At 50.4% G+C, this 26,172-nt stretch overlaps 1 protein-coding gene across 1 annotated transcript in view; it reads right to left on the bottom strand.

Annotated features, from left to right (window-relative positions):
• The window catches only part of SYT9 (synaptotagmin 9), a 184,010-nt gene that overhangs the window by 17,237 nt on the left and 140,601 nt on the right, over positions 1-26,172 (bottom strand). The gene's annotated exons all lie outside the window — the stretch shown is intronic.

Here is a 26,172-nt window from a genome sequence, read left to right as displayed (position 1 = left end):
TCACGTAGGTATTTACACAGAGAGGAGGCTATGCTTGGGTTGTATCCTAAGGAAGCCTGCACCGCCGTTCTGGGGAGGTGTCCCAGGCAGATGGAACAGCACATGCAAAAGCAGAGTGACACCACAGCGCAGCGTCTCTGCATCCTAGAATTAGCTGGTGTGGTGTGGCTGGGGCATATTATGTCGAGGGGCGCGGTGGACTCTGACGCGAGAGAGAGAGAGAGAGAGAGAGAGAAAGCCCGGCTGTGGAGGGCTCTGTGTGCACTCTTAGGGGCCTGGGTTCTACCCTGTGAAAGGAAGCCAGGGAGAGTGAGAGGGAAAGACAGAATTGGGCCGGGGTGCCCGGGAGACATGAAGCTGGCAGGCAATCCCCAGATGCACTCACCAGGGCACAGGGGAGCCGGCTGCATGTCTCCTGCTCAGAGGGGCTCTGATACTAAGTCGAGACTGGTCAGACCCCCAAATATACCGTGGTACCGCAGCGGAAAGCCTTAGCATCTGTCAGCCAGTGCTCTCGCCAGCCCTGCAGACACACATACTTCCAAGTCACCAATCCCCGCAGGCCAAAGCAAAAGGACAGCAGGATGTGTGAGCCCTTGGGCCCCAGGAGTACAGGTGATGTCGCGGTCACGGCCAGGTTCTGCTGGGACCCAGGGTGGACACCGCAGGTGGTGCTGGTATGGGTGTGCCCTGTGCGTCCTTCCCTAGCTCCTCTCAAGGACTGAGGCTTTACTCCTCCCTGGATGGGCGTCATTCTGTTACTCTGGAGTCGTTGCAAGAGGCCCAGGGGGCTGACCAGGACCAAGGTGGCTCACAGACAGAAAGGCAGGCAGCGACCACCTGCCCACATGATCCAGGAAGAAGGGAGGAGAAGCCTTGTGCCTCCCACAGGGAGCTCGGGGTATCCACCCGCCACTTCTCCTTGAGGGAGTTGACACAAGGGCCATGTGGCTGGTAGGTGTCGAGCGGGAATGCCAGGGAGGGCTTTTCCTTCCCTTGCTCTGGGAATGCCAGAGTCCAGGTTCTTAAGGGACCACGCTGTGGTACCAAATGCTGAGTTTAGGAGTCAGGAAGCTGCCATGATGTCACTGGGCCTGGAGACACTGGATGGGAGGACAAGCCCCACAGAAGGCCCTTCTGGGAGGTCCCAGAGCAGGAGAATCAGGGTCTGCCTAGTGTGTCTGGCCAGCAATCCAACAGCCCTGTGGGCCTGGTTCCTACTTTAATAATAATGACAGTAATAATAGTTAATATCTCTTAAGCTTACACTAGGTACTAGGCACTCTTTTAATTGCTTTACATTTACTAATTCACTTAATTCGTACAACTCTAGAAGGCAGTTGAGAAACAAAACTCCACTTTACAATCCTTCCAACAATAACAATGATCATCCATGAACATCTGGCTCTGTCACATCACTGGCTGGGAGCCTCTCATCCTCTCATTTCCTCTGCAGCCCTGCCTCAGGGCCGGGCATAGCTGTAAGATGAGATGGGTGCCCTCCAGGCCAGTCTGGCACCTGGATGGTGCTGTGCTGGGGGCTGGTTCCCAGCCTGGGGCTGCCACATAGTTGCTGCTCGCGCAGGGGCAGGAGCCAGCCCCGGGGGCCAGTTCCATGCTGGCCGCAAGAGTTGGGTTTTTTAGCAAGCTCAGCGGAAAGAGCCCCATGCTATGGACAGGAGGACAGGATGGCCTAAGCCCAGACACTGGCCAGGGGGCTGCTGCAGCAGTCTGGAAGAGTCGGCTCCCAAACAGGGGACTTCCCCCAGCACCCTCCGGTGTAGACAGTGTCTCTGGGATCCCAGATTTAGGCATAGAGTCAGAAGAGCTGATCTGGCCCAAGAGCCCTGCCTATTAGAGAAGTTGTCTCTCTGGTATCACGAGGCCGGGAAGCAACTGAATCCTGTGGGTCAGCAGCCCCCTGGCCGCCAACTGAGGTAGAACAGAAAGCAGCTTAAGACAGAAACTTGGGGCATATCCAACTGTGAGCCCACGAAAACATCTGAGAGAGACAGAAAAGGGCCGTCAGAGGTTTGGGAGGGAAGAAGGCTTGTTCGGGGAGCTGCCAGAGCAGTGAGGTCAGGTTCCTGGAGAAGCACGGGGGCAGCAGCTGAGGGAGGGCAGGCTCAGAAAGGATAGGGTCGCAGAGCAAGGGGCTTCTGAGTGGGTCACCACCGAGGGAGGTCAGGGTCGGAGGGGCAGCAGCTGTGAAGCCCAAGGCTGGCGCCACAGGCTCTCAGAAGCCGCTGGGCCTCGCGGCGGCACATTTCTGGGCACTCTGGTTCTCCCTCTGCTTCTCTCCTTCCCTGGTACCCACTTGTATGCTGACTAACAGCGATGATTCCAACTTCCCGAGCGCCCATTAAGTGCCAGACACTGTGCTGAACACGTTACATTATTTTCTCACGTTTAAGTCTCCCAACAGCTCTACGAGGCAGGGCCTATTACTGTACCATCACAGTGTTGAATAATCTGAGGCTTGGAGAGGTTCAAAGACCGGCTCAAGGACACACAGATGGGAAGTGGGAGAGCAGAAACGTGAGCCCAGGGCTCTGACTCCAGAGCCCCTGCTTCTAAACATCACAAGCTTCTGGTTCCCAGAGGGAAAAGACCTCGTCCCTGCCTTTGAGCTAGTGGGTGGTGGCCCAGGGCCCCTGCAAAAGTCCAGCGGCGGGGACCCTCCTGGAGGCCTCTTGGCAACCAAACCAAACCCCCTCCCTTCTGCCCCCAGGTTCCTCTAGGTCCCAGTGTTAATCCTGCTCTGCAAAATCACAGGGAGATGAAAGGTGAAAGCCTGCGCCCCTCCTGCCCCCCTGCGGCAGGGCCCGGGGAGACGGCCACCAGGAGCCCCGGACCTTCCCCTGGCTCTGCCTCCATGGGAAAGCATACACGTGGGCTCTGGAAATGGGGCATGTTTTCACTTAAAACCATCTGCAAACAAACTTCAGTGCCTTCAAAATTATACATTCACAGACCATTTCTAGACTCTGGAATAGGATTAGATGGTAATGATTTAATTGATGGTTAAGTGTGTAGATAAAATGAACGTGCAGAATCCTTTCCGTAATTCTCTCTCCAAGGAGCCCCAGCAGCTGTAATTACTGTCTGAGGCTGAAATTACAAACCAGCTGTAGTTTTTAAGCAAAATGTGCTGTAGCCCCTGCTGGAGCACAGGCTCAGCGGCCATGGCTCACGGGCCCAGACGCTCCGCAGCATGTGGGATCTTCCCGGACCAGGGCACGAACCCGCATCCCCTGCATGGGCAGGCGGACTCTCAACCGCTGTGCCACCAGGGAAGCCCCCTGCTGGGTCTTTGAGTAAAAGTTGGTCACTCCCAGCCCAGGGCTCACTAGGTCCTCTCAGTGAAGCACCGCCCTGGCAAAGGCTCCTCTCCCAAACCTCGGGAGCTTGTTCTCACGGTTGCTCTGTACCCCTGGCCCTCACTGCACACTGCTCTCTCTCGCCTGCTGCGGGTGATCCTTCCTCCTGCCCCTTCTTTACTGGGAAGATTCCTCAGACCAGCCGGCTCACACAGATCTACCCCTGTGGGCTGAGAGCAGGCTGAACAAAGGGGTGCCCTTAAATCTCAGCTCGGGGATGATGGCGGAGCTCTCCTTGCCCTGGAGGTTGGCCCCTGGGGTCACTACAACTCAGGGTCTACACCCTTTTTGCGGCCGATACACCAAATTAGGTTATAAATCCACTTCTGGCTACAGTGAACCAGGAGAGCTGTATCTATTGATCAAATGAGCCCAATCACGATTAAGTTCCTTGCAGAAGCTAAGCTCCTGTCTGGATAATTATGCAGAACTCATGTGTTCATTCAACAACCACCACAGAACTACCAGGTACAACCTATGTGCCGGGTGCTGTGCGGAGGACCGGGGACGCCTTGGTGAACACAGCAGACACAGCCCCTGCAATATTGAACTGTGGCTCTTGAATTGTCCCCTACTTGACCAGGAACCTAGCAAAGGTCCTGGCCAGCAGGTTCATACATCCGGACCTGCATCTGGAGAGGAGGTAGGTGGATAGAAGAGGCTGGGGTGGGCATGCTGCAGGTAAGGGGTGAACACAGGAGCTGCTGATTTCAGCAGAGCTCATGGGAAACAATGGGCTTGGTTCTCTGTAGCCGCTTTCATGCATTCAGCACTTTCTGAGACGCCTACTGCGTGTACAGGCTGTGCTCTTCTGTGGTTCATCTCTTCTACCCCAAACCATGGACCCCATACCCTATTCTTGCAGGGCTCTTACTGGGTGTGAACAAGACAGAACACAGCACCAGGTAACACTTATCGAAGCTGTTATCAAACAATCTGTCTCATGATCTACTTATGCAGACATCCTCAGCTGGACTGTAAATTCCATGGGGGATGGGATTAGCATTTTCCCTCTGTATCTCCCTCTGTATTTCCATCTGCCTGGCAGAATGCTCACCACCTGCTCAGAAATATTTGGTTTATGAATGAAAACAAACCATCAAATGCTAGGGAGGAAGAAGACAGATGTGACCAACACATTCCACTACTTGGAGCAGGGCGGGTGTCAAAGGTCCCCATTTCCACCCCTAAAGGGGAAGCGGTGCTCAACTCCAAGGACTTTGTCAGGCGAAGGTGCACGGCAGGGGAGTTTGTGGAATGATGAGTAAATCTAGGCTTCACAGGGGGTGCCCTGGAATTCATTCATTCTACTCCCATTCATTCATATTCATTCATTCCCCCCCCCACCTCTGTTCACTTTTCCTCAGTAGACTGTGTGCTTGTGCAAGGCAAGCTCCACATACTTTTATTGCCAAATCCTTTGTCTACACATTGGATACTACAGAGGGGCCCTAAATAAACGCTTCAGAATGAGCACACCAGGGCTTCCCTGGTGGCGCAGTGGTTAAGAATCCACCTGCCAATGCAGGGGACACGGGTTCGAGCCCTGCTCTGGGAAGATCCCACAAGCCGTGGAGAAACTAAGCCCGTGCGCCACAACTACTGAGCCTGCGCTCTAGAGCCTGCGAGCCACAACTACTGAGCTCACGTGCCACAACTGCTGAAGCCCGCGTGCACCTAGAGCCCTTGCTCCGCAACAAGAGAAGCCACCGCAATGAGAAGCCCGCGCACCGCAATGAAGAGTAGCCCCCACTGGCTGCAACTAGAGAAAGCCCGCGCGCAGCAACAAAAGACCCAACTCGGCCAAAAATAAATAAATAGATTAAAACAGCACACCAATGAAGCCATCAAAGCACTGAAGGGTCACCTGCAGTGACACGGATGGCCAGGGGAGGGCAGCAAAGGGTAGCAGAGCTGATGGCAGAGGCCCCAGGACCGGGTTATTTGCTCTTAGGAGATCACTCAGGTCCTGTCACCCATGTGACTATTAGGCGAGAGCACTGACTGGAGAAAACTGCTGACAGAAGTCCAGTAAAGTCCAGAATCATAAAGGAGGGAGGTGAGTTTGAGTGGGGAGCTACAGAGGCTGGTGGCCAGGGCTGGGGTTTGTGTGGAGATGAGCTGAGGCCAGGATCACAGGTGAAGTATGTGGTGCAGAGCCACAGTGTTGGCAGCACAAGCCCGTGCTGAGCATCCTTGGGAGCCTCAAACTTACCCCCGGTGTTGACTCTGGTCCTTAAGGTGACAAATGTCCTGAAAGTCAGACCTGATACCGTGTTCCATCCTGGTTTGGGCTCAGGAACAGTGGGAGGGAGGGCCAAGACCAGACGAGGGCTGGTTTTGTGAAGGATGCTCTCAAGGACCCCCCTCCCGCCGCCAGGTTGGGAACTGGCAGAGCCCTGGGGCTTTAGAAGAAGAGCTCTTCGTCTCAGTGGACTCCCCTGTAGCGCAGACTGCTGACGGCGTGTGCAGAGGTGTGACAGGAGGCAGGTGGAGAGCAGGCCAGTCTCCTGCCGGCCAGGATCAGCCCTCACCTGGAGAGGTTCTCAGCCGGGGCTACTGGTCTGGTAAACTCTGGTCCAGGCTTGACTTGCTGCCCTGCCTATGTTGGCTTGAGCCTTTTGGAACTGGCTAGAAAATGCTTTCTTTCCAGGAGGGCAGATGACGGAGTCCAGAGTTGCAGACAATGGGGGAGCGCTGGGGAGTCACAGCTGGAAGGTTAGACAGACAAGGGGATGGTCAGTCTGAGGAAGGGGCTCTGTCCAGGCTGGGAAACAATGTCCTCCGAATCAGGGGAAGGCCTTTGGGGCCTGGTGGATGTGACGTGGCCAGCTAACCCAGACGGTAGGACACACATCCCTTTGGGATGCTATGAATATCAGTAGCTTTGGGAGTCCTTAGCCCAGGAGAATATGAAGAAGCACATCCTGTCCAGTATTTCTAACCAAAGCAGTTTCCTGCATGAAGCTCATAGTGACCTAGCTGTGAAAAACCTGTGGCCTTGTCTCGAGTACGCTGGTTCTTTGAAGAAGCTCAGCTTCCTAGTACAGAGAGATGAGCAGATTTCTAGGTTCAGGAGTGGGGCCCTAAATTTAGGGAAGTGGATAAACAGGCAAATTTCTAGACAGTGGAAGTGCTGCAGAGGGGCAGAAGTGGTGCTGAGAGAGACCAATTAGTAAGAAAAAGGCAAGAGTGCATTTTCCTTACTGTTTTTTTCATCTTTTGTACATGTCCATGTAACATATCAGTAGTTGTGTGCTCCTCATATTTATGGAACCTAAAAAAAAATGGTTCTGATGAACCTAGGGGCAGGACAGGAGTAAAGACGCAGACGTAAAGAATGGACTTGAGGACACGGGGTGGGGGGGAAGGGGAAGCTGGGACGAAGTGAGAGAGTGGCATGGACTTATATACACTACCAAATGTAAAATAGCTAGGTAGTGGGAAGCAGCTGCATAGCACAGGGAGATCAGCTCGGTGCTTTGTGACCGCCTGGAGGGGTGGGATAGGGAGGGTGGGAGGGAGACGCAAGAGGTAGGAGATATGGGGATGTATGTATATGTATAGCTGATTCACTTTGTTATACAGCAGAAACTAACACAACAATGTAAAGCGATCATACTCCAATAAAGATGTTAAAAAAAAATTGTGTGTTTCTGTGAGCACCGCCCTTACCGTCACTTCTGATTGCACAGTCAGAATAGCATTCTGAAGAGCTTTTCAAATATTTCAAGTCTCTCCATCAAGGCTTCCAGCAACAGAAGCCTTTATTTTTTCTTCTGAGGTTTTGAAAATCTTTATTCTAAAGCTGATGGGAGAATCTAACCATATCCAAACACCGCTTCACTGCCTCAGTCTCTCTGATGACAGAGTAGTTCTCCTAAGGGTCTCATTACTTCTACTTTGCCAAAGAGTTCTCATTTTTCTGCAAATTTTCTTTCTCCTTCTCCTTCATATTTTAATATACACTTTTCCTTACTGTCTACGTTTATCAGAAGATGGCTGGTGAAGTACACTGTTAACGACCTACCCAGCACCCATTCCCCCTATTTCCTTCTTCCTAAGTGAACCTTGCATTCATCCAGGGTCCCACCTCTTGCCATGCACCTACCTAGGCACCTCATGAGAAGGGGATCCATCTCCAGGGCTGGACCTGTTTGGCCCACATAATCCCATTCCTTTTGCCAGTGACTGATTTAAACTTGGCCTACTTTTGACCATGACATACAAGGGGAAGGTTGGGGACTTGAGAAATTTATTCCTTGCTCCATAGCTTCAGGAAGGACATTTTCCTCTGGTTATTTTCACGTCTGGGCACAATGCCTGGAAGTGCATTCATCTTGCTGCCAACCTGAAGACGGCAGCCTGGAAAGATCCAGTGTTCCTGACCCCATGATTAGCTCCTGAATCTACCATCCCGGATCCCTATCTTACCTCTAATTCCTTAGCCAGATGATACATTTCTCATTGTTTAATCGTTTGTGTCAGGATTTCTGTTCTTTTTTTAAAAAAATGAAGAATAGTTGATTTACAATATTACATCAGTTTCAGGTGTACAGCATAGTAATTCAGCATTTTTACAGATTATACTCCATTAAAAGTTATTATAACAGCTGCAATTCCCTGTGCTATACGATATATCCTTGTTGTTTACCTATTTTATACACAGTAGTTTGTATTTCTGAATCCCATACCCCTAATTTGCCCCTCCCCCCTTCCCTCTGTTTTTTTACATCAAAAGTATTCTGATTTATCCTGACAGCAAAGCAACTCATGAACTTGTCAGATCCTCTGTTTTCAACCAACAAAGGCTTCCAGGAAATGTCTTTTCAGTGAGCTTCTCCCTCAAGATGAGATTTAATCTCTGCACTGGTGCTAGGGTTTGTTTCAGGAGAGCATCACCTCTACCTGTGATACTCCCACAGTGCGGTCATTTTGGCTAAGACCCACGCATCTGTTCTCAATGATTCTTCTGCCTCAGACGCACAGCTTTCCAGGCAGGCACAGCACATTAGTCTGCCCATTTCTAAGTGGTCTGTTGACACGCTTGGGTGCCTGCAGACCTTGCTCTGGGTTAGTGTTTGTTCTCTGTGAGGGATGCACTGGGATACCTAAGGCCACTTACAGCTAGGCTTTTGGTCTTCCTTCCTGGGCACTGCCCGTCCTGAAACTCTTTTTTCCACATCCCATTTAATATCATTCATAGCAACTGGTCTAATGGGTTACCTGTTTTGTTGTGTTGTTTCCCTTTTCCTCCTGCTATTCATTTTTAAATCCTCCTGATGAGACTAACTCATCAATCACCAGTCCCCCGTCTATAGAAGATCTTCTGCACTCTTGGCTAAGAATGGTGTCTTCTAGAATGTTAAGCCAGGGTTCATAGCCTCAGCTAAATATCAACCTGATCTTTTTAGGTAACTGTTGATCTTCTTTGAGATGTTCCTAGGTCTTCCAGAGTCCCAAAGGGCGAGGGGAAGAAGTGATGAAAATAGCACCTGTGTTCTCAAGTCCTTCATTTTCCACCCCAAAATCGTCGTGTCTGAAGATGCAACTGTTTGCTCCTAGTGGGTTGTCTCTGGCCAGGAGAAGTAGTCAGTTCGCCCAATTTCGGCTAACTCTTTTTTTTTTTTTGCGGTACGCAGGCCTCTCACTGCTGTGGCCTCTCCCGTTGCGGAGCACAGGCTCCGGACACGCAGGCTCAGCGGCCATGGCTCACGGGCCCAGCCGCTCTGCAGCATGTGGGATCTTCCCGGACCGGGGCACGAACCCGTGTCCCCTGCCTCGGCAGGCAGACTCTCAACCGCTGTGCCACCAGGGAAGCCCTCGGCTAACTCTTTGTTACACCTTATTCACTATCAGGAAGGCATCTTGCCGTCAGATCTTTGGGGCCCATGCACAGCTGCTCTATGCCCCCCAACAGGGAGTCACCAACCAGGGTCTTCTAAGCTTCCCTCCAAGCAGCATTCTTCACACCCATATTCTTAGGGCTTCTTCTTCATCTATGTTTCTCTTCCAGAAACTCTGGACTCCTCTCTGTGGGATAAACCTCATTTCTACTTGTGTTGTTCTGCTGTCTCTAGCTTCTTTTCTATTCAGAGACATTCCCACCATTTTAAGGTTTCATCTTAAGCACAGCTAGACTGTGACAAACTAAGTGCAAACAAATAGAGTGGCCCAAATCCAACACCCACCAAATATACTTCTGGGCAGGACAAGTCCACACGCGTCCTGGTCAGTCTTTGGGTTGCAAAAAACAGAGATGCACTCAAGGTAGCTCAATACAAGGTTAGCTGGAGTGGTGGTGGTGATTTATTGCAAAAGCACTCATGGGGCAATAACGGAAATGGATTCTCATAGAAGTTCAAGAGCAGGAACCATGGCGAGAGGCCCTATGAAGAAACGAGCAGGAGTTTTGCTCTGGGTCCAAGGTAACCCCTGGAACGTCAGCATCAGAACTTCTAGATGTTGTCTCTGGTCTGCTATTTTTAATTTTTTTTAATTTTTTAATTTTTTTTTTTGGCGGTACGCAGGCCTCTCACTGTTGTGGCCTCTCCTGTTGCGGAGCACAGGCTCCGGACGCGCAGGCTCAGCGGCCATGGCTCACGGGCCCAGCCGCTTCGCGGCATGTGGGATCTTCCCAGACGGGGGCACGAACCCGTGTCCCCTGCATTGGCAGGCGGACTCTCAACCACTGCGCCACCAGGGAAGCCCTCTGGTCTGCTATTAATGAGACTTCTCTGTCCTCTCCTCTTCTCACCAACTGGCTTCTTAATTCTCTACTGAGTATATATTTCCATTCACTACAATTTCAGCATACTTATAATGTGGTTTTTTTCATGGCTTACCAAGACCTCTAAAGACTCCCTTCATCTCATGGTTCTGCTGATGCCTCATTTTCTTCACATCTACCAAGTGCAGGGGTAGTATCTAATTGACCCAACCCACCTTGGGGTATCAGGCCATGTCATGTGTCACTGGACAGCCCACAGACTGGCTGCTGCAAGCACGTACCCCTGTGGCTCTTATATCACCTGTGGCCAGGGTTACACTGTACAAACCACGGCGGTCAGGATGGCCTCTTCTACAGACATGGGAGTGGAGCTGTGTGTGCATGTAGAGGGGCTGAGATGGGGCAGTACTGTGAATGGGGGTCAGATGCTTCCACAGCAGCCTTGGCAGGTAGAACCCAGAATTCTCGAGGCTACTGGAGGTCAGACAGGCTCCTCTTTCTATCAGCCCGCCTTTGGCTCCATCACGGACCCCCACATCACCTCCTTTTTTCCTAGAACAGAGAAAGCTTCCCAGAAGGTTTAGGTTCACGTTCTAGGTGGAGGTCTCACACCATCATGAAACCGCAGTGACAGAGTGACCTTTCCTTCTCTTCTGTGTTGTGTGAATGTCCAGGCCTCCACTGGCCTGTATACTTTCTTCCATTCTCTCCCAGAGCTTTGTCCTCTCTATTAAGCTGGGTTTTCCGGCTGCTTCATCCCTCCAAATGTCCTGGAGTTTGTCTGATTGAAGCCAAAAGGGAGCAGTGAGTGTTTACATCCTGAGTGGTGAGGGGTGGCCTCTTGCATCAATGTTGGGCCCTTTAGGACTTCAGAATAAATGCTCAAAGACTGGCCACAGCTGGACGTGCTGGAAGTGAATGGAGGTGGGGGCTATGAATCAGAGCGGGGAGGAGACGATTTAACAGGAAGAAGCTTCTGCATCAAGGGCTGACGCTGAAATCAGAGGTGAGGTCCAAGCAGAGGTGTGGCGTGTCATTCAGGCGTCAGGGGTGGGGTGTGGAGGTGCACGGGATGACAAGGAGTGCGGCTCTGATCTGAGGGGCGCGGTGGCAAACTGCAGGGTATTGGGAGGAGGGGGGTTGCTGCGGACAACCTGATCAAAGTTGATAACAGAATAAGAGCAGCCTCTGGATGCTGCAAAAAGCCCAGCAGGATCCAGGTGGAGAAAGAGGCCCTTTCAAGACTGAGCGAGGTTGGAAGAGGGCTGAGCTGCTTCCAGGACACCGGAGAGTGCGGTACGTCTGCAGAGGAAACCTGGGGACTTGGAGATGCAGGAACTGAGGAGGCAGGAGATCATCTGGGCCTCGTTCTGGCCGCTATGGGAGGTGGTAAGGGGCGCTGCATAGATGCCGGGTGTCCTGCCTCGTATGGAGAGCAGCCTCAGGCTACTCTTAACCCCACCTGGGGAGTAACATCTGCTTCCACAGCCTACAGAGGTGAGATGGAGCCAGGCTGTGCCTGAAACGGGGAGGAACATCCTGTGTGCTCGGTGAGAAAAGCTGGGAGTAGACCAGGGCCATGTGGCTCCAGGTTAAAGCCCACACATCAGTCATCCCCTCTCTCTTCTCTCTTCCGTCTTGCCTTCCCTCTCGACCTCTACCACAGCCTATAAAAACGCTCACATTTCTTGCTTCCGAAAAAGAAAATCCTGCTCTCAAAATCCTTCACCCTTTTCTAGCAACTGGCCTGACCTACCTTCCCCTTTCAGCCAGGACACTGGAAGGAGTTGTCCGTATTCATTAACTCTAGTTCCTCGGGCCTTGTCTGTCTCCAGTCTGGACGCCCCGCGCCCGCCTGGCGACACCCCAGCTCTGCTGAGGATGTCCTGCTCAGGGGAAGGACACACACACAGACCAACACTCAGGGGAGCCAGCCGTGCCCTGTGCGCACAGGAGGGCTGCGGTGTTCTGTCCTTCTCTAGATAGCTGAAGAATCTGGAGGGGGCAGAGGAGCGGTGTCTAGTGACGAGGAATGATTTCAAGATATCACACGGTTTAATGTGCGGTTGATTTGAACAGATTTTGTCCCAGGCTGCTCGGTGACCTGACGTGGCCCGTCTCCACGTGACCCTGTCTCCCTTGTCTCTCTCCGGTCCTCGTTCCCCCCTACTCCTTCCTTGTTCAGAGGACACCCATCTGTCTGAGTGCCCTTTATGACTGCTGCTCCGGAATTTTCTTTTTTCGGTCCTCACCCTCGGCCTCGGCAGGGAGAGGGCTGTAATAGGAAAAGCCCGCCCCTCTGAACCCAGGTCCCCTCTCCCCTCAGTGGGATCACAGTGGAGTCTGAGACGCGGGCCAGCAGACAAAACCTGCAACCTCCCTTAATTCAGGGAAAGCTTCGCTCTGTAAAGCTTGGCACTTCCTGACGTGCTCTTCCCCGAGGGATCTGGGACTTAAAATTCAGGCTAATTAGCCTTTTGTCAGCAGACTATGGGCATCAGCATTTTCATTTAAAGACCAGGTGAACCAATCTGCCTCCTTCATGTGGCCGTGGGCCCAGAACAGAATCGGACTGGCTGCCAGCTCAGAGAAGGGTAGGAGCTAGAAGCGGCGCGTGCAGGCGTGTGTGCACGTCCGGGGTTAAAGTCACAATATACCTTCCAGAAGAGCATCTTTTGGAAGGTAACACGGGAACAGTAAGATTTGTCAAATTCTACTGCTTTGGGCACACGGTGAACCTCCTTAATCTCCCCTCTCTCCTGTCAGCTCCTTCTTCCCTGACCCTTACCCCAAACACCCTGTCCCTTCTCCGCTGTTCTGCAGCTCAGTGGACGCCAGGACCCTCCATCTGGCCAACAGAGAGGCCTGGTCATCGTCCTGAGCTCCTCTCTCCCCTGACCTCTCAGAACCCTTTGCAAAGCCATCCTTTCCCACCCGTCCCCCCTACTTCTTCCCTCTTCAGGCCTGAGCATAGCTCATCTTGACTACTCCAGCCCGTGCTCCTCCAGACGGTCAGTGTGATTCCTTTAAAACACACATTTGAGCATGCTCAGCTCTTCTCAAAAATTACCCCAAAGCTCCTTTACTGCCCCAGCAGAAAGTTCAAATTCCTTATCGTTTCCTTCCCTCTCTGGCCTTGTTTCTGTCCCCTGCGTACCCTGTGTTTTGGTCATCCTGAACTCCTTGGTGTCCCAGGCACCAGCCCTTCTTTTCCACCATGGCTTTGAAGTGTTCACCTTTCTCCTTGAGGTTCCTTTTCCTCTTTGCTCAATGGGAGGATTCCTACTCATTTTCTAGAGCCTGCCTTAGTGGGTCATCATGTCTCTCTGGTCACCACCCTTCCCCAACGAGTGGTTGGGAACTTTCTTGCCTGTGCTCCCGTACAAATCCCCCACTGTCTCCCTGGAGGCGGGCCCTGCGTCCTCAGGACTTTGGACAGTACCTGGGACCCGGCAGGAGGGGGGAGTCAATGTGGAGCCAGGTACCTCGGGGAACTCTTTCACAGCAGCAACACACACATCCAACAAGAGTCACCATTCCTTCCTTTTGTGGCTTTACCCAACATTCTTCTTCAATTATAAACACACAGTTGGTGTCTCTGTGCTGTTTAAGCATTGTAGGCAAAGCACAGCTCCAAACCAGAAGGTTAAAATATTTGTGATAGGGCTTCCCTGGTGGCACAGTGGTTGAGAATCCGCCTGCCAATGCAGGGGACATGGGTTCGAGCCCTGGCCCGGGAAGATCCCAGATGCTGCGGAGCCACTAAGCCCGTGCGCCACAACTACTAAGCCTGCGCTCTAGAGCCCGCAAGCCACAACTACTGAGCCCGCGTGCCACAACTGCTGAAGCCCACGTGCCTAGAGCCTGTGCTCCACAATAAGAGAAGCCACTGCAGTGAGAAGCCCGCGCACCGCAACAAAGAGTAGCCCCCGCTCACCGCAACTAGAAAAAGCCCATGCGCAGCAACGAAGACCCAACGCAGCCAAAAATAAATTTAAAAAAAAGCAAAATATACATATATATTTGTGATAAAAATAATCTATTTTTGCTCATGCAAATGTGGCACATGCAGCTACCTACACAGAGAAGCTCAAACCAAGGGATGGTGTTGTTTCCTGACAAAGAGATGTGATGAAAAATCTAGAATTCTGGTCTCTTGGAGAAAGCGCATTCTGGATGGCCCTAAAAATGCATGCTGGTTATGATTCCATATTTCCCTCTTAATACTCCCACATGGCATCAAAATTCCACTGGCCTTTCTAAAAGTACATATCCTTTATTTCATTTTTGCAGAGTGTAGATCGTGACCCATCATAGGTTTGTGAAATCAATTTAATGGTTGTGACCAGTATTCTTTTTTCTTAATGAAAAGGTTTTTTTCCTCCAAAATGCATCACATGGATGTGTATTATTTCATGAAACTTTTGTTGCAGTTTTATATGTGTGTGTGTGTTGTGATTTGTAGAATGTCCTTCTTACTGTAAATCATAGCCAAGAGCATTCGAGGCACACTGCTCTATTCCACGTATAATCAAGGACTTAATGAAATATTGCGCTACACCCTACATTCTAAGTCTCTGTGAAGCACTGGAAGTCCCCAAAGCCAGAGAAATGACAAACTTGGAATACCTCCCAAAAGTCATCCTTATTTGAGCATGGAAATAGCATCATCAAAAATGAGTGACTGAAAAGTTGGGTGGAGTTATATATTTTCCCACTTATTCAATGAACACTCAGGGAGCGTCCTTCATTCCCAGATACTATGCTAGGAGCTTTCATACATGTTATATCATTTAATCACCACATCAGGTATTTAAAAGCAGATACCAGCAGCCCCATTTTATGGAGGAGGAAACTGATCCTCAGAGAGATTAGGTAATTTGCTCAAGCACAGCAGCTCTAGGAGCCAGAGCCGGCTGTCGGTTCCTCTCCCTTTAGACACCAATGCAGCACAACCCGGCTGGTCCACCAGGACGTTTAACTGGGTCACACCTTCCTCTTTGATTAAATGAATTTGTGCTCCTCAGTTTTTGTCTGCTTCGGACACAGTAGCTCTTGCATTTATCTGTTTTATACCTTCAGTTTCCAAATTAGATTTCGCTTCAGGAAAGAATTCAGGAAAAAAAAAACCCAAACTCCAAAAACTGCACAGAGCTGTGTTAAGCAATTAATTTAAGGCTTTAGGTATGCTTCAATTTGCTAAGAACTACCTTAAATTTGTACATCTACAGATGCATGTGAACAGCAGATTACAAATAATCTTGAACCCTGTAGGACCTTCATGGACCCTCTAGTCTGGGAGTCAGACTCAGCAAGTTCTCATGTTACAGTCCAAATGCAAATCCATGTCAATCCTACTGAAGACTGCCTGGAGCTGTGAAGGTGAACTTGTCTCCTGCCGGCAAAATGGACTCTAAATCTATTTAAATGTCTTCTATTTCCCTGCTGTCCTCACTCCTCTTCTCCCCCAACACCAAACTCCTTTCCCTATGGCTGGCTGCCCTCCACCACCTGTCTCTCCCCCCCAAATCTACCCTTCCTTCAGCTTCTTCAACCACATGGAGGGCCCCTTATACAACCTCCCACCCCATCCCACTCAGCAAGCACATCTCACTCAGAAAAACACAGCCTTATAGAAACACAGGTCACCTAATGGTCTCTGAGCATGGAGAGGTGGTGATGGTGGAGGGGGCCCAGGCTTAACTTCTAAGCCCTCCTCTCTGGATGGGAATGGGTGAAGCTCTGAGTCTGGCCCAGATAGGTTTCTTCTTTCATAGCCCTGGTTCCCCATCATGCCCTGGCTCATGGAGTCCGCTTCTGGTCTTGACAGCTGACCCGCTGATCTGCAGTTGCTCAAGGACACTCCTGAAGTTCAGAGCCATCCACTTCAACTACAATGCAGGGCTCAGTGCTACTGCTATCATTAATTCTGTCCCTAGTTCCTACTACCAAGGAAGTCCAAACCCAGCAGAGCGGGCCCCCTGGGCTCCCATGAACTCAAACACAACCTGTAAAGACAGTGAAGGAAGCTACACTGGGCTGGGGGGCTTTAGAGAATTATTGGCTTGAAATGGTAAGAGGAACATCTTCTGGGCTGAGGAGTCCTCAAAGACACCCACGTGCTTCAAAAGTCCTTTGCTTTCCTATTATTTCCGTTCTTGCTTTCAAGCATCTCATCTGGCGGCAGCAGCTGGATCTAAAAGCTATTCCCCTTAACAAAGTGCAGATTTCTCAAGGCCTTTGCTATTAACTCTTTGGTGCCGACTGACGTGCGATAGAAGCAGGACAAGAGGTGGAGAGGACGGAACACCATGTGTGACGGCTTAGACTGCCGGACACATCAGTGCGACCCAAGGCGCTATCCCTGACTTCCCCTTGTTACCCTGAGAGTGTACCACTTCTCTTACTACTTCTTTCTCGGCAAGGACCCCTGGATCCCTATTCCTGATATAAGATTTAGTTCTAGGTGAGCCCACATTCACATGGTACTCTGGTTCCATACTTGAAGAGCAATGGAAGGGTCACATTATTATTATTTTTTTGGGGGGTCACATTATTTTTAAGCAGTAGGATAAGAGCCATTAGCGCTCACACTGGGAATGGACGCTCTGCAACTTTAAAGAATGTAAAATTTTTAATGCAAGATCAGGTTGTCTCACCCCCAGCTCCTCACCTCTGAAGACAATGTTGACTAGACCCTGCAGGCTGGAGAGGTGGAACTGCAGGCATGTGGCTGCCCTGCCAGCCTTCGGGGTCCTGTGATAACAACCTTCCACAGCCAAGGGGCCTGGGCTCTCAACGCATTCCTGGACCAAAGTAAGTCCAATTTCCACACCCTCACCTTTCCACCAGGCTGACCCCCAGCCTGCCAACCTGAGATCCTGCTTGGATCCTACCTCAATCCTGAAAGCTGGCCGTGAGGAACTCTGCCATCACGCGCTGGAACACAGAAGCCCACCCTGATCCCTGGCTGGCTCTTGGTTCGTTAGTTCGAGGCTGGATCTGCGGCCACAGTCATTGTCACTGGGGGGCCCCCACTCACTATCTTTGGATGGAAGCTTCCAGAACTAGGATGCAAGCACCAGATGCTCAGCCTCAGTATCTTGATGACGGACTGTGTAGACCCCTCTGCAGCCAGGCCAATTCCTCCATGCCCATCTCCCCCTCATGAATAGGTGCTGCCTGTTCCAGTTCAGCTCTGCTCCCCGGTGCAGGCCCGTGTCCAGTCAACAAGGAGGGAGACGCAGATGAGCCCAAGAAAAAGCATTCTGTTTGTATCCACACCTCCATGTCCCCATCAGAGACTTCATTAAGCATTCGTAACAGGAAGACCCGGAACGTTTACATTACTTACTTTTCATCAATCTTAATCCCTTTGGATGGCATCTGCCGTCTTGATTGTTCTTATGACCTTTCTCTAGTAAACTTTTTCAACCTGGAGACTGACTGTCAGTATGTACACTATTTAAGTAGCTCCACTCAGATCCTCAGCTACGTAGGAAAAAAAAAAATCGCACCTTTGTTTTCCTGTTCCTTTTCATGCTAAACAAATGAAATGCAGTACATGGTAGGAGAAAATCATGTGACTGATCCTCACTCTTAAGGAAACTGTGCCTTTTTCAACCCAAGGGAGCCATCATAAGATGGAGAGCTGTCCGTGGGTCCTTCAAATCCACACAGCATTTGATTTTTCCTTTGGAGAAATAAGACATAAATGCAAAAGGAAAGCAGCTTTCCCCCTCACTTTATACAGTATTTGTGTCATTAAGAGCAGAGAGTCTCTCTTTTGGCCACAACTGTTTCAACACACAAGCTAATTAACCAAACATTGACAATTTGTTTCATTAGGAAAATTTTACTGAATGTCTGTCCTGTGCCACTTACTTTGGTAGACATTGGACATACCACAGTGAGCAAGGTGGATGAGTTGATATCATGACATCTTTGGGGATGGTTCTCTTCACTGCAAGGGAACACCAGTTGGGACAGGGGTGGGTGTCCGCCTATGTCCCAGATATTTTCTGTTTAAAGTAACAGAAATCCTACCTCGTAGTGCTTACATAACAAAGGAAATGTATATGCTTACGTATTCATAAAGGCCAGAGGTAACACTATGTTCAGGAGAGGCTTGATCCAGCAACTCAACCATATGATCGAGGGTCTGCATTCTTTTCCTCTCTCTATTCTGCCACCTATGGGGTTGGCCTCACCCTAACCCTGCTTCCTCTAGAGGTCCAGAAGGGCTACAGCTGTTCCTGTCATGTATGCTTCTTTACTTACATCCAACAAGAAAGAGAGAGCGGCTCTGTCCAAGCATTCACACCGAACGCTCTCTAATACTATCTGACTGAATCAGCTTAGATAGTACTAATCCCCATGGTTGGCTTGACTGGGTTAGCCAGGGACTGGTCTTAGTTCCATTACTGGAGCCAAGGATGGAGCCAGGCTCCTTAGAATCCCCAAGGAGAAGTCATGGCCATCAGAAGGACATCCTGCTGTCTGTGTGGGTACCCACAGCACTAGGCAGGCTCCTTGTCAGCCCTCGTTCTGCTTTTTGTTCTTGGGGTGTGTGAACTAAAGCCATCTACCCCAACACAGCCATCTGTCTACAGGATGCACTCCACGTTAACTTGCCTTTACTATTCTATTGCCTTCATTAACATTGACTTTACTATTCCCAGAGACTCTGGCCAAGACAGATGAAAGTTGCAGACAACATTATCGCTCATTACTGGGACTTTCCAGAAAACCATCAACTCTTCCTTAGAAAGTATCAACAGACGGTTTATACCCCAAAACTCTTTGAATCCTGGTCTCAAAATCCTCACCTTGCTGTGTCCACCTAAACTATTACATCATGATCTTTACCCAACCCTAACCAATCTTCCCCATCCCCTGAATCATCCCCCATGCCACACTGAAAGGCCCACCTTAAACCATACTTGAAAATATCGATCAGACCCTGCCCTTCCCCTTCAATTACCAGGTAAGCAGTAAACTCAGCTTTGTCTTTTCAACAGGTTGTTCTGCTGACATTTGGCAGACAGCGCTCAACAGGCACATCTTCTGAAAGACGCATTTCCAGGAGCAGCGGCCTTCTAGACATTCTGTCCTTTGCCATTATCGATGGAAAAATGTTGCCTGCCACATCAGTGAACAAAGGATGTTGGGTAATTCCCTGGCGGTCCAGTGGTTAGGTCTCCCTTTCACTGCAGTGGCCTGGGTTCAATCCCTGGTCGGGGAACTGAGATTCTGCAAGCCACGTGGCGTGGCCCAAAAGCCAAAAACAACCTTCCCCCCTCCCCCGAGCAAAAAGACCACAAAGGATGTTGCAGCCATCAAGCCTTCCCATTACAGCCTCCCCGACACAGGATGCCCCCCAGCAAACCATCCCCGACAGTGCACCCTGAGGAGACTCAGGATGAGAAAGCACACGATACTGGCCCCAGAGAGCTGAGGTGCACATCAAAGGAACGATTTCAGTGAGCCCAGACTCTTGCATCTTCCCTCACGCAGAAAAGCGCTAACTTCCTTAACTTGAGATGTTTGGTTTTCTTTAATTAACAGTAATCTTGATGTTCCGACTACCTGGTCTTTGTTGCAAAAACTCCTATGTATCCTGGTTCCTCCCCTGTCTCTTTGGAGCAGTCCCACAGAGCTATCAGAGAGGCTGTGTCCCGGGCCGAAGTTCTCAGTTTTGTGAGACCGTTAAAACATAACTCTCAACTTCTAGGTTGTGTATTTTTTTTCAGTTGACACCAGGATGCTCCACCCTTGCCTTGGACCCCTAACCCAGGAAGTCCTCTCCTCCCCACAGATAATCACGAGGGAGTGTGGCTCTTTCAGAGGTTGGCATAAGCCATTCTAGTTCATTTCATCTACGGGGGGGGGGGGGGGGGGGGGGGGGGGGGAAGAACTGGCCCATCAGCCCACAGTATTAGCAGTCACACCGGAATGCCATTCTTGGAGATGAGACTGCTGAAGGCCCAAGGCCATTGTTAGCCACTTTCTTATTTAATTACTATTCAAGTGTGCCGCAGGAACGCTCCAGGGCAGTGACTGCTGGGGCAGGGTCATTTGTGAGAGAGGAGAGTCAAGATGCAGTTGACTTTCGGTTTGAGCAGCAATGTTATTTTCCAACACATTGTTATTATCTTTTATACCTCTAGTGTTTACCTTAATGCTGCCGCAGTTTGTATGATTGCTATTTCTACAGACACCTGGAAGAGTTACCGGTTTTGTACCCCAGTTGAAGATGAGAAAACGCTTAGCATCCTTTTTTTTTTTTTTTCCTAAACCAGATAATTCTACACAAGAAGGAGGACTTGTTTGGGAAATACTGAATGCTCTTGGCTTTGTTTGCTGACCATTCCCTCCACCAGCTGGGAACACAACGCCCCGTTAACACTGACCATGCCTACTGGTCCCAACTGCATTCTGGTCACTTACATCAACTGGCACAGATTCTAAGAGGTTTGTTACATGTTTTTCAGATCCCCAACATGTAGCACATTTCTTTGTTCTTTGCACTCAGTTGTGCTTCAGTGGCCCTGCTGGTGTTTCTGGATATTGGCATACTAAATCCCCCAATGAAAATAGTTTATTTTTTGAAAAAATATAATCTCAATGCTAAGTCCTTTATTTTGTCCAAAAGACGCATTCCCTCTATTTTTCTCTTTTTTCTCTTCACAGGTAGGCGGAGTGAATCATTACCTGATGTAAAATTGCTGCTAAAATGTTTCCCTGGTAAGAAAAGCCAACCTGTGGGCTAATGTCCTTGTCACCCCTCCTGATCAGTTCTCATTCAGGGTACGGCAGTCTGCCATTCACCGCAGGGATGTCTGTGCTTTCTGCTTCCTCCGTGTCTTATGAAAGAAGATACTGAAGCACTCTAGAACCTGGACACGCATATCATCAGCATGAGGGGGACCTTCCTGATTTACTAAGGTACCTAAGTCATTGTTCTGAATATTTCTCAAGTGCACTCAAAATGCAAAGCCACTACCATCAGAGGGCAGTTCATGGGAACCACGGGGCGAAATGGTCTCTTCTCACGTCCTTCTCCTAAATGGAGAAGAGGTGATCAAAGCTTGGAGCTTAATAAGGACCATCTCCATTTGAAGAGCCTACTGTAAATTTAGTCTTGATACCTTTTACACCTTGCTGCGAACTGACTTCTCCTTTGGACTCCTCTGAGTGGGAAACTGTGGGACTTTAGAACTAGAGGAACCCAACTGCTTTCCTTATATGTCTCCTTCATTCATTCTTTCATTCATTCCTCAAATACTAATTTAATACCTGTGTAACAGGGACAGTATTTCCATTCTCTGTAAATCACGCTGTTCCATGCAAAGGAGTCAATGTTACATGTTCCTACAAACTGAGGGCAAATAACGTGATGATCAGACAGGTCAATGACCAGATACTCCCTACAGAAACAAAAGTCTCCAAAGCCAGGCCTGTCAAGAGAAAAGAGACACATCGAAATCCCAAATGTTCCCTCTACACATTGAGAGGAAACCTTGGAGATCTGAACCTAAGTCGTAGTATAAAGGAAATCATGCTCTGATACAAAGGAAGGTTCCACCAGCCGGAAAGAGGATGTAGAGAGCCTTTGGTAGGGAGATGGGGGGCGGGGCTTGATGTGAGGTCCTGGCTTCACCGCTCAGGCTTGAAGTCTCAAGTTTCAGGTGGGTCGAGGAGGAAGGTGAAGGCAGAAATGGCCCCTGTGCCAACATGGGGCTAGAGGAACAGGTAGAAATGGCCACGTAACTTTATGGGCATGAAGAGGGTGCCTGTAATGGCACTGAGTCTCCTGCAGCTCCTGTGTGTCCCTGAATGCTTGGAAGATGTGGAAAGGAGGTGACAATATTGGCCGACAAGGGTTCTTTTTTGGGGGGGGTGTCCAGTAAGTGGGAAAGTGACCTGTACCAAGGGCTGCAAAGAAAACCTCTCAGGCGAGAGGTGCTGCCAAGGCCTCAGAGATCTGCAGGGCAGTCAGGAGGCGCAGTGTGGCCTGGTCAGCCTCGAGGGGGTCCCAGCAGCACACGTAGTGACGACGTCATCTGATGGCCAAAGACAAGCTGGACAACACGTCCGGTCAGATGCAAGCACACAGATCTCCCCTTGTCACCAGGGCCTTTGTGCTTCTCTCGCCTAGGCGCCAGCTTGGGAAGGAGGAAGGAGACAGGAGGCAGGTTGCAACTCCCTTGGGCTTTCCCACCCTGTGCCTAGTGCCTGCTTTTTTCTTTCTGGTTTCAGTTTCCTTCTCTGCTGGTCTAGCCCTCACCAGGACCCCAGGCCCACACACACTCAAACTCCCTGATGGGAACCTGATCCAGGTTCAGTTCCAGTCAACCCCTCCTCTTTCTGGGGAATCACTCCTCTTTCCTAAATCTGTTGTGAATAGCAGTTGGCCCAGAGTAATAAGGCTTTTGACGCCCTCACTTCAAAATCTTCTGGGAAGCAGAAGATTGGGGTCACTTGTGTCCATTTCCCTGTCCTGCCAGGGGGACACTTCTCAGCAAGTCTCCTCTCAACACTCCTGCTGGAGTGGGACCAGGTCACATTTCCATGACCCCTGACCTCTGGCAAACTGGACCAGGGGTGGACACTTAACCCAACCTGGGTAATCTTGGGAATGTGTAGACTTTGAAGACTCCAGGTAGGCCCTGGTGGGCACTTGATGGATAATATCTAGAGCTTGTTTAAAGGGCCTGCTAGAGTAACTCCCAGTCGAGTCTGGGTGATGACATTTGCCTTAGCTATACAGCTCTAAATCTACACCCTTAAGGTGGCAGAGGCTGGAAGTTTCTGCCAGGGTGTACTGTACCACACCTGCCCCTAGTTATGCTGGGAACTGCATAACCCTGAGTTGCAGGGGGCTTCCAGCTCTTTGAGGTGGCCCTGCAGACTGTCAGACTAACCAGGTGCACAGAGAAAATGCTGAGCTTGGAGACAGGAAGATTTGTTCACACCTGAGCACCCTTGAGCAGGACTTTGGGGTTTAGAATCTTACATCTGTCAATCAGGGGAATGCTGCAGACCTTCACTGTGTATTCTGATTGGAGTCTATCCCTTTTAGAAAAGTAAAAACTGACTCAACCCAATGGTGTCTGTGGTCTGCTCTTCCCACCAAACCAAGTTTACTACTTGTTAATCCAGAGGTCAGGCAGCACTTCACACGGAAGTGATGAAAGCCTGGAACTTTGCTATTATTGTCCCCGGAGCTGCATGGTGTGGGCCAGCTCCACGTGCAGGGGTGGGAAAGGTGCCGGGATGCGGCCAGGCCAGCACCATCTTCTCTTGGATATGTGGAGGAGAGGGCTGTGGGAGCTCTGTCAGAGCTCTGTCATCCCCTGAGGCTCCGTGGAGGGGATGCTCCTGTCCCCAGGGCCCAGGCGGCCCACTGAGGGAGTTTACACAGCTTCCCAAGCCTCCGACATCATGGAGAGAAAAGGGAGAGGCACTGGCTGACCTTTGAGTGTGCAGTGAAGCCATCCAGATTCTCTGAGAGAGAAATGGATTTCTGAACTCACTGGCTTTGAAGACTCCATCTGCCACCTGCTCTGGCAAGGTCAGGGTGTGTTGGATGCAGCCCCAAGCAGGCTGCCAGATCTCTGCAGGGCTCAGGGTTCAGTCCTGACCTGGTCCCTCAGCCCCCGGCAGTGAAGAGCTTCTGCCAGGCCAGCCTCCCTTCGTACTAAATCCTAACTACTCCAGATCTTCTCTCTTCTCTTTCTCTCTCATTCGTTCTTACACAAATGCTCATGTACACACACACACACACACACACACACACATCCAGAGAAGTGCCACTTAATTGCTGTTTTGTTTTACAGCAGAAAATGTAACGGTTCTTAGTGTAACAGCAACTTATCTTTAAGGCCAAGGAAGACAGGAGAAAGAACAGAACCGAAATACGTGTGTCTATATCCGGTCAAGTCACAAATGACCCCTTCTCCCAGTGGGGGGTCATGGCTCACCAGCACGTGGGGTGTGGGGTACGCCCAACCTTCCTTTTCCCCTCCGTGACCAACATTATCATGTTTCTTTGTGCGACGGTCCCATGAGGACACACAGCAATCCCTCAGAATGTGGGACATACATAGTAATGGTCATAACTGGGAGTTTTACTGAGCATTTACTGGGCGCCAGCCATGGTGCTTCACATACATTAGATTCTTTAATCCTCACAATCACCCTTGTGGGACAGGCACTATTACAGCCACTTTACAGAGGAGAAAAACTGAGATTCAGCAAAAGGGAGAAACAAGCAACTGAGTGGCAGCACAGGGGTTTGAATCTAGGTCCAACCACGTCAAAACCGCTCTGCCCACGGCCTCCTCCATCCTGACAGCTGTCAGCAAAGCACGGGCACCCCTCTGACACTGCTTTTCATCTCATCCGGTACCACTGCCCCAAGTCCGCTCATAACATGTTTATTCTTAAAAGGGAAAGTATGGCTTCTCCTCTCAGGATGGATCCGAAGTCCCAGGCATGTACTTCAAAGACACATGAAGCAACAGGGCAGGAAAAGCCTTCCTTGGTTTGCCTTTCATATAAGGGGCATTTCATTTCCTTAGTTCTGCTGCAACCATTGAGAAAGGACCACTGAATTCGCCGAAGTAATTCTAGCTGCTGTAACAAACGACCCCCAAGTTTCAGTGGTTTAACTCTAAAAACACGTATCTCTCACAAAACTGTCCAACACAGATTTGCAGCAAGCCAAGTGCTCAGGGTCTAAGGCATGGCTGCCGGGCAGCCAGTCATAGGGTGCTTCCTCCTGGGCAGTGAGGGCAGCCTCCCAGGCCCGCTTTCCACACGTCCCCTCCTGTAAGGTGCACGCGCCGTGCTCGGGGCCCCGTGTTCACAGTCCCATCCACAGTCACTCCCTGGCAAGGTCACCGAGACAGAAGTGCTTGTGCACACAATCAGGGCTCCTGTCTCAGCCCCACGCCACACCCCTGATCCTCACTCCTTTCCCATTTCCTGTGTCCCGAGAGGCACAGAGCCCTGACAGTCTTTGACACTTCAGGTTACAAATAAGGATGAAAGTCGGCAGTGACTCTGTAAGGGCGCAAAAAGCCTATCACAAGGGCTCTAACTGCCCCTGCTAGCGACGGGCTCTGGCAGTCCACAGAGAGACTCCTCTGAGAATTCCACCAGGAACTGAAGAAGTGATGTGCACTGTAGCTAGCACCAGTCCCCCGCACTGTGAAGTGGTTCACAGGTTCTATGGTCTCCCGTAGGGATTAATTTTGAGCCCAGGAAACAGTCTTCCCTTCTACGGCCCAAGGACAGAGGTGTCCTCAAGGACCTGCAAATTAGGAGGGCCCTAGGCTCTCCTTGAGTATACCACCCAGAGGCCCTGAAGCTTAGATTCCGTCCACAGGCCCTGTCTTGTTCCTCCCCTCCGGCAGGATCTCCAACAGACTGTCCCTTCATCCCCTGGGGCCCTCCTGCCTCTCTATGGCTGCCCTGCATGTCTACTTAGACTCTCCTGACTGGCCAGGGCAGCAGAATCCACACTGGGTGAGGCTCTGGTCTTGGCCTCTCAGGATGGCTTTGCAGGGAACAGAGCTGCCTGCTCTGGGAGAGTGAGAGGAAGCTCTCTGCCTGGAACCCACGCTCTCTGGTGTCCCTATTCCCAGGGGCTCAGGTTCTCTTCGTTTCCCAAGAGCAGGAGGGACTAATCCTTCATGGACAAGCTCATCCAAGCATGACACTTGCTTCCTTGGTGCCCCTGTAGCACTTGATGTAGATGATAACGCTTATGACTGTGCACTTCAGTGATTAGTTTACATGCCATCCTCTCTCTTATGGTCTATGAGCTCTTCAAGGAAAGGAAAGGTTTCTTACATCTATATTTTCTCTATCTAATATGGCATTTGCCCCACAGAAATGTCACTTAGAGAATGCAATTTATTTCTGAGAGAATGAGTTAGTAAATAAAAAAGAGGGTGAGTCACTGAGTAAGGACGAATGGGGGAAGAATAAATGAGAAGGAAAGGATGGGGGAGTGAGTGAATGAATGAGGGTGGGAGGCAGAACCACGGTCCA

This window comes from Monodon monoceros, unplaced genomic scaffold (assembly GCF_005190385.1).
Source record: "Monodon monoceros isolate NGI ecotype Baffin Bay Population unplaced genomic scaffold, NGI_Narwhal_1 Super_Scaffold_7, whole genome shotgun sequence".
Lineage (NCBI taxonomy): Eukaryota > Metazoa > Chordata > Mammalia > Artiodactyla > Monodontidae > Monodon > Monodon monoceros.
This window is presented reverse-complemented; position numbering and strand designations above follow the sequence as displayed.